The sequence below is a fragment of the Xyrauchen texanus genome, chromosome 3 (assembly GCF_025860055.1).
Source record: "Xyrauchen texanus isolate HMW12.3.18 chromosome 3, RBS_HiC_50CHRs, whole genome shotgun sequence".
NCBI classification, from domain to species: domain Eukaryota; kingdom Metazoa; phylum Chordata; class Actinopteri; order Cypriniformes; family Catostomidae; genus Xyrauchen; species Xyrauchen texanus.
The window spans coordinates 35,357,437-35,369,360 of NC_068278.1; the positions used below are offsets into that span (position 1 = coordinate 35,357,437).

General features: G+C 37.5%; 1 long non-coding RNA gene across 1 annotated transcript; it reads right to left on the bottom strand.

Annotated features, from left to right (window-relative positions):
• Positions 1 to 780: 780 nt before the first annotated feature.
• LOC127620586 (uncharacterized) lies at positions 781 to 5,097 on the bottom strand. The gene is made up of 3 exons (XR_007967758.1): positions 5,032 to 5,097; positions 4,834 to 4,962; positions 781 to 1,786 (listed from the first exon to the last, which is right to left on the bottom strand). It is a non-coding gene; the product is annotated as an uncharacterized LOC127620586 (long non-coding RNA).
• Between the last annotated feature and the right edge of the window lie 6,827 nt (positions 5,098 to 11,924).

The following is an 11,924-nucleotide window of genomic DNA, read 5'->3' on the forward strand; positions in this document are numbered from 1 at the left end:
TTGGTTGTTTAATCCAATGAGCATCAAGCTGTGTAGTTAGCAAGTCGTTTCCCATCGTGCTTGCAGTTCGCGCATCTCTAAAAAAGCAAGTCGTCATGACGTCACAGCAAGTCGGATATATTTCTAACCGGCATGCTCCTACCGGTGATCACTGGTGATCGGTTCTGCACAGAACTTGCTCATCTCAAAAGAGCCTATTGTCTTTGGGAGAAACGGCAACAAAACTACATCTGGTAGAAACGTCGTTAAGTTTTAACATTAAAACTGTCAAAAGAGTAGTGTCTAGTTTCATCCGATATGACATTTTAAAAATTAAACTGATTTACGCCGATACAACATGCTATTAAAAACAATGACCATGTATGTGGACTTTATGGCTCATTTTCCTTGAAATATCCTATATTCACTGTGCATTATTACATTGAGAATCAATGGCTGCATCCAAAAGCTGCAAAATGTTGCTTTCAGAGGCTGTATACAGAGTTAGGTTGAAAATAAGGTGCATTTCAAACTGTTCTGAGACCAGTGCAGACAGACAGCACCCTGGAGGTTGTCATTCACTAATTAGGGAGCAAGGGAGCATCCTATATCTTTCCTATTGTTGAGTGAATTCACTCCTAACATCTGATCAAAAGTTCAGTTTCAGGCTGCAGATGATGTTTGGACCACTCAACATGTTTGACAGACATGTGACAATAGAAATCAGTACACAGATTAAGAATTTTTCATGTAACATTTTATTTGAACATGGTTGGCAGAGAGTTGATGATGCTGGCCATTACTTTTAATCAGAATTATTTTTGCACATTTCTAATGTTATGTCTGTAACGTCTCAAAAACATAAATAAACAACACACTAGGAAACTAAAAAAAAAAAAAATTATGTAAAAAAAGCGGACATTTTATAACTTGGTATTATACACAAATTCACAACTTAGTCCCGATGTCCACATATGTGGACATACATTTTGAGAAAAACTATTTGAAGTTGAAAACTTTTTTTTGCATGTTTATTAGTTTACTAGTTACAAATGAAAAATGCACACAGCAGTCATGCTCGGGTGTCAGGCATAACATTTTAGCCAGCCTCCTGTCCAACACACTGTTTTAGGAAGGAAACGTCTGTGAATAAATTTGTTTTCTCATTCCATATATATTTATTAATGCAATGCAATGTCAATAACCTGCAATACTTCCCAAACTCTGATGTTTAATTCCGTTATACATTAACGTTATTTTCCTATACAAATCATGGTTAGGTCTAGGGTTTGGGTAAAAGTGCAATATGTAACAATGTTCATGTAATATTCACCTTTTTTGCCAATGTGTGAAAGGCTTGTAATGCAACTTAAAAAATGAGCCCTTCCTGAACTTCCTAGGTTGCCTATTAAAGCCTGTAAACTGATTTTCATGCGAAGGGAGCGGGTCGGTTTTGCCGGGAAAATCCAAAGGATGTGACAATTTATGCGCACTCCTGAGGGCCTTGCCTCAGACAGTAATCTCTTCTCTTCCACTATTCAACATATTGCAACACTAGGTAACATTATCTTAGAGATGGAATCCAGCAAACTTCCAACTCCCAGCACAACACCAATGCAGAGTTTAAAAAAAAAACATTGATCTACTTAATCCCTTCTGGCTAAGTGGGAACGTGATCGTGGTCGAGTGAAAACTAGAGTGAACATTCCCAGGGCATTTGATTCCTGTATGGACCTTCATTCGGTTTTGGGGATCAGAACCGACCCTGAATTGCCGTTCATCTTATTGGTCAGGTAAGCTTACATAACTGCAAAGCATGTGAAATATAGTGCCATAAGGATTGATCTGTGTCATTTTAGCTAAACTAAAATAACACATGAAATGAATGATAGACAATGTTCAAGATAATGCAAAAAGCTCCATTCATTAGTGTAATGTACCTTGGTTATACAGAAAATATATACATTCTATTATTATAAAACAATAAAGCATCCATATATCAAAATGTCAGTTGTGTTGGAATCACATAATACTGAATTGTGTCAACATATTAATAATGTACAGTCTATTTTATAAACAGCTACTGTCATCATCCACCAAATTAATCTAACAGATATTGATAAAGCTGGTTAGCTAGCTAACGTTGACATCGTATAAATGCAGTCAATGTATCATTAAAAGAAAAGTGATTATTTCTCACATAGTCAGACCTATAGCCACACTTTTTTTAAGCCCTGTTCCAGCACTGGAGAGTAAAATATAATTTACAATGTCAAAGTTTGAAGTAAAATAATAATAACTGTGTAATTTTAATTATGCTACCTCATCTGTCAGCATGATGCGGGTGAATCACGTTCAGTCGCTTTGTATGTTACGTCATTGTTTTGGCGATGCTCGCTCGCGTTCCTATGGAGTGTGTGCAACACGAGCACGAGCAACAAGTAGCTTGCTACAGTTCACTTAATGGCCACAGGTGTAATTAATAACAAGGGTTTCTGTATCTTAGATACTGCAACTTTAAGGTTATATTAAGGTTTGGGGTTACATTTAGGAAAAATTGCAAAAACATTGTTTGCTGGTTTGTTTATTTTTCTATATTGGAGTAAAAGTCATGTATATGTTTTTGTATGAACTATTTACAGTTTCGCCATCTCATAAATTTATTATGACTTATCACAAGACCAGGCTTGGTAAATCTGCTGAAAGAGAATTGAGGCAAACCTTTAGCATATAGATGGCCTCAAAGCTAACAGACATGGACTGAAAGCCATAAAATTCTAATTTTAATTAAATGGGGTCTTGTGATTTCATAGAAGAACAATCATCTGTTGCTGAAACTGGCAAGATGATGGTACTGCAAAAACAAATGCATTCATACGCTTTCTTTTAGTCCTATAATTTTGGCCAAATGCGTTCAAGATGAAACTTCTGCCTTTGAGCAAATTCACATAACACATATTTTAGTATGCAGTTATCCCTAACAATTTGTTGAAACAACCCCACATATATTTTGTAGTGCGTTTGCAAGGATAGTTGTTATATTTTCTATCAAATAATTATTTGCATTACAGTGTGATTTTAGCATTATATTTTGGATAAATCTTCACTAATATGACTCCATCTGAATAACTTGGGGCAGATCCTACAGTAGTTTGATCATTTAAAGCCCTCGAGCTGTGATGGGATGACGGTAATGCATAACCTCAGCATGCACTGAAGTGTTAATAAAAGGGTAACACTTTAGAATACTGTATCTTACTTAATTATTAAGGAATTATTAAGGAATTACCGCAGAACTAATAGGTCATTCTTCATTAACACAAGTCACTACTATTAACTTCTAAGGAAGATGTGTTAACTAATCAGTATGTAATAGCATTTTATAGTTGTGTTAATTAACAATTAGCTAATCAATAACTATTGAATTCAGTCACGCCTCCTGATGAACTACTTTTAATTATCTACTAATTCAGCTTCAGGAGAAATAACTATTGAGTAACTACTAATGAACAGTCGATTAATTACAATTACAATAATATCATAACAATTAGCCATTACAATATTCAGGTTGTGGCCCTTTCTTCTTCCTTATTTCTAATGTTATTATTACTATGGAAATGCAATACGCATTTCGTGGAATTACTACACTCCCAAAATGAGTCATTACAGCGAATTTAGTAGTTTTGGCCTGAATGGTCAATTGCTTTGTGAGTGTGGTCTGTAACCAGAAATCAACAACGGAATGGAACTCCATCTCCACTATAAGTGACTAGCCAACTTACCTCTGGTAGGTTTATGATTTATATACAGTATAGTGTGTGTGTCTCGTGTTTTCCTCAGCACATATCACATTACATTTGGGTAAATTATTCCTGTATGTAAGGCAATGACTGAGGGGAAGGGAACATACAGGGAACCCCTGAGTATTTAATAACGAATTACCACATAATTATGAGGGAATTACTTACAACCTGGAACAGTATTCTAAAGTGAAAATACAGGGAACCCCATTAATGAATGATTATCTGGTAATTCTGTATTAAATAATCATGGGTTCCCTGTATTTTCCCTTTAGAATACTGAATACTTTAGCAATTGACCATACATGCCAAAACTAATAAATTCGCTGTAATGACTCATTTTGGGAGTGTAGTAATTCCACGAAATGCGTATTGCATTTCAATAGTAATAATAACATTAGAAATAAGGAAGAAGAAAGGGCCACAACCTGAATATTGTAATGGCTAATTGTTATGATATTTTTGTAATTGTAATTAATCGACTGTTCATTAGTAGTTACTCAATAGTTATTTCTCCTGAAGCTGAATTAATAGATAATTAAAAATAGTTAATCAGGAGGCATGACTGAATTCAATAGTTATTGATTAACTAATTGTTACTTAACACAACTATAAAATGCTATTACATACTGATTAGTTAACACATCTTCCTTAGAAGTTAATAGTAGTGACTTAAGTGTTAATGAAGAATTACCTATTAGTTCTGCAGTAATTCCTTATTAGTTATTCATTAAGTAAGATACAGTATTCTAAAGTGTTACCAAATAAATATGTGATACATTGATATATGTTTATTCACATACATACTATCAGTTCATACAAAAACAATCCAAACAACAACTTGGAACATTTAGAGTCGGTAATGTAATGTTGATCTATTCAGTTGAACAAAACAGCTGGCAGATGTTTCTGTAGCCCAGCTAGTTGCACACATGCTAATGTTTACAGTGGACCACGCCAGCAAGATATTATTGTCTATGCTAAACAAAAAAGCCCTTCAGATATAGAAAGCTAGATGTAGCAATTGCGTAAAAACAGAGGAATGAAGACTCACTTTGAAAGAATCAATGGAAAGTTACAATCCTTTTTTCGTAGGGAGACAAGACAGGCGCTCAGCAGGGTGCTCTGCAGAGCAGCTCTCTCTGCATCCTTCTCTCTTCCTCTGCTCCCTCTATTTTTCAATCTGCAGACAGAATGAGGACTTAAAATGACATCACCACTGTTAAGGAGTCTCCGTGGCATATATACTCACCTTCCATATGAGATGATAAGGTTCACACAGGACAGTTGAAGGAAGTGATCTTCCAGGGGCTGTCTAAGGACAAAGAGTGGGTGGAGAAAAGGAGGGGGTTGGGGAATGTGGGGATTGATGATTAATGAATGAGATGGAGTCACATGACGTCATGCGAGGTTTGGACATGTGAAAGTCGAGCTCTGTGCACTTTGCTAGTTTTAACACTATTAATGACACAATAAATCCGGTGAGATTAGATACATACAACTGTTCATGTTGTACAATATGTCAAAGAATTCAAAATCCTTGGGCTATGGAGACATTAAAAGACACTTACATGCTCAAGCTGATACCCCAGAGGCCCTAAGCCAGGGAATTGATTTTTTTGGAGAAATTAGGGAAATTTGATGAGGGATGTTGAACGTGTCGGCAATGCTGACGAAGGTCGTTGCTGACTTGGAGGACCTTGCTGTAATATGTTGATCAATCACTGTCATGGAGATGAAATTGTCTGAGGTGTTACAAGAGTGGGGGATGTCGAGAAATGAATAGATTATCAGGAGTCATCGGAGAGGGAATTATCTGCTAAACCGCTAGCGACCAAAATGGATTTGGAACGTGTCTGGGAGAAGTTGGAGGACATGGAGGACCGTAGCCGGTGGAATAATGTCTGAATCATCGGAATTCTTGAGGCCGAAGAGGGTCAGGATATGGTGAAATTCCTGGATGGACACTTTCCAAATCTGCTTGACATAATAGGCCCCTATGGATAGGACAGGCCCCGATCAATTTTGGCCAAATTACTAAGATCATCTAAATTACAATAAAGATCTTGTGTTATGCGACGCGAGGAGTAAAGGAAGGCTTTTTTGGAAGAACCACAACATTTTCTTATACCCAGACTTTGCTAATTCGACGAGAGAAACTTGATCAATTCAAGGAATGCAAGAAACTCTTACATCAACGGAAGGTTGCTTTTGCACTGAAGTTCTCGGCCAAATTGAGAATAGATGCTAAGGATGGCCGTAAAACCTTTACATGCCCACAGCAATAATGTAAATGAAGTAAGTTATTTTGTGGTACTCATGTTGCAGCCAAGTGGACAGACTCACTGAACATTAATTTGACTGTTCAAGGAAACTGAGCGCCTTTTTTTGTTTCTTTTTGTGCTGGTTCCACTTAGCGGCTGGAATTTGTCCCTTCGGGACAATTTTGTTTATGAATCTGCATGCGCTTTGTGCTTATGCCTCATATTGGCTGGAGTTTGTTTTGTGGAGTATTTCTTGCAAGACATTGGAGTTATTAGGTAATTTGTTGCACTCATGTAGCAGCCGAAATTCAACTGTCCGAGGAAACTGAGCACCTTTTTTTGGTGCTGGTTCTGCCTAGCAGCTGGAGTTTGATTTGTGGAGTAACACACCTTCAGGACAGTTATGTGGATGAATCTACACGTTCTTTGTGTTTATTCCACCTATTGGTTGGAGTTCGTTTTATAGATTATCTTTTGTTGTTTAATTCTGTCTGACATCATTTGTATAGAAACACTGGACTTCAACAATCCGACAGCAAAGTTGTCACTGGGTCCTCGTAGGCGTACATGGACTGTTTGAGTTTAGAGGGATGTGCTGTCTTGCGCACGTTTATGTTTGGTGCTGGGGGAAGTTTGGGGTTTCATTGTTGCACTAATATTGGTATGTGGTCTTTATAAATATTTATCTATTTTTTCTCATATGTAAAAATGCCAAATGTTATAATGAGTTAATTGTCTCTCACCATGTGGAATGTGAATGGGTTGGGGCACCCCATAAAAAGAAGGAATTTATTTAATAGGAAGTTATTTCTCTTCTTAAGTGTAATAAATATGATATAGTGTTTCTTCAAGAAACGTATCTTTCCCCACAGGAAGCTGAAAAATTTGGGACGATATGGGGTGGACATGTTTTCTGATTGATGATTACAGCTTTTTTATAGATCTTGACTGGATATTGCAAGCTACTGGCACCCCTCATGATATAATATTGAGAGGATACTTTAATCTTTTGATGGACTCAATCATATTGGTCCTTGATCATAGTGAAGTAAAAGTGTGTAAGCCCCCTAGAGCAACATTGATGCTTCACAGGATGTGTAAAAATGTTGGTATTACAAATATTTGGAGAACCAAATATTCTGAACCCATCTTGGAGGGACTATAAATTTTTTCATCAGTCCATAACATTTATTCTTTATATATATCCCTCAGTATATATCCCTCCCATCTGTTGTTGATTGCTCAATTGGAAACATTTTAGTCTCAGATCACGCCCTGGTGAGTTTAGATCTGCTGCAACTTATGGAGAAAAGGAAATCATATAGTTGCCGGTTTAATGTATCCCTTTTGCAAAATCCTGAATTCCAACGTATGTTAAAGGCTGAAATCAATGCTTATGTGGAGACCAACTGGCCCTCAGTATCCTCTATGGGCATGGATTTGGAGGCACTTAAGGCTGTTCTTAGGGGCCAGATCATACAGCATGCCTCATTCACCAAAATAATCCAAAGCATGAGAAATTGTGGTGTTGGAAGGGAATATTAAAAGTGCAGAGGCAGGGCTGAAGCACCTAATGTCAACTGATGGCCTCAGAGAATTAACCTGATTGAAATATATGTTGATATAATACTATTTTGTTGCGGAAGGTGGAGTTTTGGCTATTCAGGGCAAGACAGTCATACTTTCATACAACTGAGCAAAAACATTCTCTTGATTCTAAGCTAACTTTGGAGGAGCTTGGCGAGGTAATTAATGTCTTGCCTACAGGCAAGGCTCTGGGGCCAGATGGCTTTGCTGCTGGGTTTTTTGCTCCACTTTTGCTAGAAGATTATATTGAATCATTAAAGAATGTAAAGCTTCTGCCAACCATGATGCAAGCCCGGATAAGTCTGATTCTTAAAAAGGACAAAGATCTAAGCGAGTGTAAGCATTACTGTCCAATTTCCCTGATCTAGCTAGACGCTAAAATATTGTCAAAAATCTTGACTAAATAATCTCTTACATATATAGATCAGGTGGGGTTTATTCAGGACGTAACTCTTCTAGTAACATTAGGCAGTTCATTAATGTCATGTGGGCAGTGGCGTACGATCAGACTCTTGTTGCTGCCATTTCACTTGATGCTGAAAATGTAATTGATATGGTAGAATGGGATTATCTTTTTAAGATTTATTGAAATGTGCTGGTTCGGAAATACTTTTATTGGGTGGATTTAGTTATTTATAGACACCCTGTGGCGGCGGTACAAACAAATAGATTAATATCAGATTACTTTACTCTAGATAGGGGCAACTGGCAGGGTTGCCCTCTTTCCCCATTATTGTTCTGTCTTGCCCTGGAACCATTAGCAGCCAATATAAGAAAGGAGGATGATTTTCCAGGGGCTATGGCGGGAGGTGTGGTGCATAAGCTTTTGCTTTATGCAGATGATATTTTATTATTTGTCTCCGACCCTACTAGATCTATCCCTAGCCTCCACAGAATTATTAATTCCTTTTCTAAATTCTCAGGATACAGAGTAAATTAGTCTATATTTGAAGCTTATGCTCTGACAGTATACTGCCTGGTAATGGCTTTTCAGCCAGGCACCTTTCATTGGCCCAAACAGGGCATTAAGTATTTGGGTATTTTATTCCCAGCAAATTTGTGTGATTAATTACACAAGTTAATTTTAACCCTTTAATAAAACAGTTTTCAAGTAATATGGGCTTCATTACATTTATCTGTGATTGGTAAGGTTAATGTTATTAAAATTAATTGTATTCCAAAATTCAACTACCTGCTATAACCTCTCCCTATAAATGTCCCCCTGTCTTATTTCAAGCAATGTGATAGCATTGTCTTCATTTGGAATGGTAAACGTCCCAAATTACACTTCAATAAGTTACATAGGCCGATTGACAAAGGTGGGCTAGGCCTACCCAATTCTTTTTTTATTATTATGGATTCAGTCTCATTGGTCACTCCCACCTTAGAGAGCTTTTGGAAAAAGCCATGAGGCATCAGTACTTCCTGTTAATTCAGAGTCTGGGGAATGGAGCTTTGGCTTCTCTCAATAGATTATGGAAGAAAGATTTAAACTTGCTATTGGAGGAGGGAGTGTGGGCTATGATTCTAAAAAACGTTAAGTCTACATAATTATCACTTCCTAGAAGTGATAAACTCTTCACTTCTCTCTGGGAGTTTTCCAAACTCCCTGAAAACTGCAGTTGTCAAGCCCCTCTTGAAAAAGAGCAATCTGGATAAGACCATATTAAGCAACTATAGACCGATCTCAAATCTTCCTTTCATAGGCAAGATCACTGAAAAAGTTGTCTTCAATCAGCTGAACAAATTCTTGAACTCAAATGGATACTTTGACAATTTTCAATCTGGTTTCCGATCGCATCACAGCACAGAGACAGCGCTCATAAAGATAATAAACGATATTCAGCTTAAATACTGATACAGGCAAATTATCAGTACTGGTACTACTCGACCTCAGTGCTGCATTTGACACTGTTGATCACAACATACTTCTTGACAGGCTGGAAAACTGGGTGAGGCTTTCTGGGATGGTCCTAAAATGGTTCAGGTCATACTTAGAAGGGAGAGGTTATTATGTGAGTATAGGAGACCATAAGTCTGAGTGGACGTCCATGACATGTGGAGTCCCTCAAGGCTCAATTCTTGCGCCACTCCTGTTCAACCTGTATATGCTCCCAATGAGTCAAATAATGAGAAAGAACCAAATTGCTTACCACAGCTATGCAGACGACACACAGATCTACTTAGCCCTATCACCTAACGATTACAGCCCCATTGACTCCCTGTGCCAATGCATTGATGAATTAAACAGTTGGATTTGCCAAAATTTCTTCAGCTAAACAAAGACAAAACTGAAGTCATTGTGTTTGGAAACAAAGATGAAGTTCTCAAGGTGAATGCATACCTTGACGCTAGGGGTCAAACAACTAAAAATCAAGTCAGGAATCTTGGTGTGTCTCTACAGTCAGACCTTAGTTTCAGTAGTCATGTCAAAACAATAACTAAATCAGCATACCATCATCTGAAAAATATTGCAAGAATCAGATGCTTTGTTTCCAGTCAAGACCTAGAGAAACTTGTGCATGCTTTCATCACCAGCAGGGTGGATTATTGTAATGGACTCCTCACTGGCCTTCCCAAAAAGACCATAAGACAGTTGCAGCTCATACAGAACGCTGCTGCCAGGATTCTGAGCAGAACCAGAAAATATGACCATATCACACCAGTCCTCAGGTCTTTACACTGGCTCCCAGTTAAATTTAGGATTGATTTTAAAATATTATCACTGGTATATAAATCACTCAATGGGCTAGGACCTCAATATATTGCAGATATGCTCACTGAATATAAACCCAACAGATCACTCAGGCCATTAGGATCACATCAGCTAGAAATACCAAGGGTTAACTCTAAGCAAGGAGAGTCTGCTTTTAGCTATTATGCCAGCCGTAGCTGGAACCAGCTTCCAGAAGAGATCAGATGTGCTCCTACAGTAGTCACATTCAAATCCAGACTTAAAACACATCTGTTTAGCTGTGCATTTACTGAATGAGCACTGTGCCACTGTGTGTCCGACTGTTTGTACTGTATTTTATTTTATATTCTAAACTGTTTCAATTATTCTTATTTTTTATTTTTATTTTTTTATTCTTATTTTAATGTCTTCTATGTAAAGCACTTTGAATTACCATTGTGTATGAAATGTGCTACATAAATAAACTTGCCTTGCCTTGCCTTACATCTAGAGATGCAAAGGGCACCGTATGCAATTTAAGATTTTACATAAATTCTATTGGACCCCTCTAGATTGTATAGGCTTTGTCTTAAAGTCACACCCACCTACTAGCGATGCCAATCAGAAGATGGAGACACAACACATGTTTTTTTGGTGGTGTGTTAAGATTCAAGAATTTTGGTTGAGGGTTCAGAGTTTAATTGGGCACTCAAATTTCATTTTGCCCTAGACTCTGTATTTTAGGGGATGGGGCGGTCATTAATATAGGGGATAAATACATAAAGAATTGGGTCCTGGCCAGTGTTATGATCGGCAGACAGGTTATTCTCAGGGGATGGAAGTCAGTTGGAGCGCCCTCATTTCGAGAGTGGTGCACTGAGATGGGCAGGGTAGCGGCATTTGAGGAGATGTTGTATAGAAGGCTGGGCAATCTGGGTTATTTGACTGGAAATGGGGCAGACATTTGGCCTTTTTGGAAGGCTCTCGGGGAGAGACAATGGAGAGGGATCTCAAGTTTTAAATGTGTGTGCAATTTTATTGTTTTTTGAAAGTATATATTTTATGGGTTTTTTTTGTATGTTTCTAATATTTATGACCACTGAGATGCGTACATGTCGGGTGTGATGGTGGGAACCAAAAAGTGATTTACATATGGTAATAGCTCAGGATAAAATCACAGATAAAGCCATTTTGTTCACTGAAACATAGGAACAGCGAAGACATTATAGATCGAGATTTGATATAGAGAAAGATGTACATAAAAGGAACAAAAAGAGGTAAGTGTAATTTGTGTGGTAGATGGTTAATGTCCAGCTGACTTCAATTTAGAGCTAGTGTAATGGATTACAAAATGAGCAATACGTTAAATTCATCAGCCAAACACTAAAAAGCAATTCAAACTGCTTGGTAAAAAGTATTGTAACTATTAACTTAGTTTAATTCCAATGTTAACAAGGCAGAAGTATTAAAAGTAGTCTGGGTAGTATACCATTCTGAACTCAGCCAGAAACTGCTCCAAGGTGAGGAACACATGACTGTGGGTCAAAGTAATATAAGGAAAAATAATAAAATCAGGAAAAACGTTTTGTAAACAAATCAATAAAAGTACAGAAACCGCAG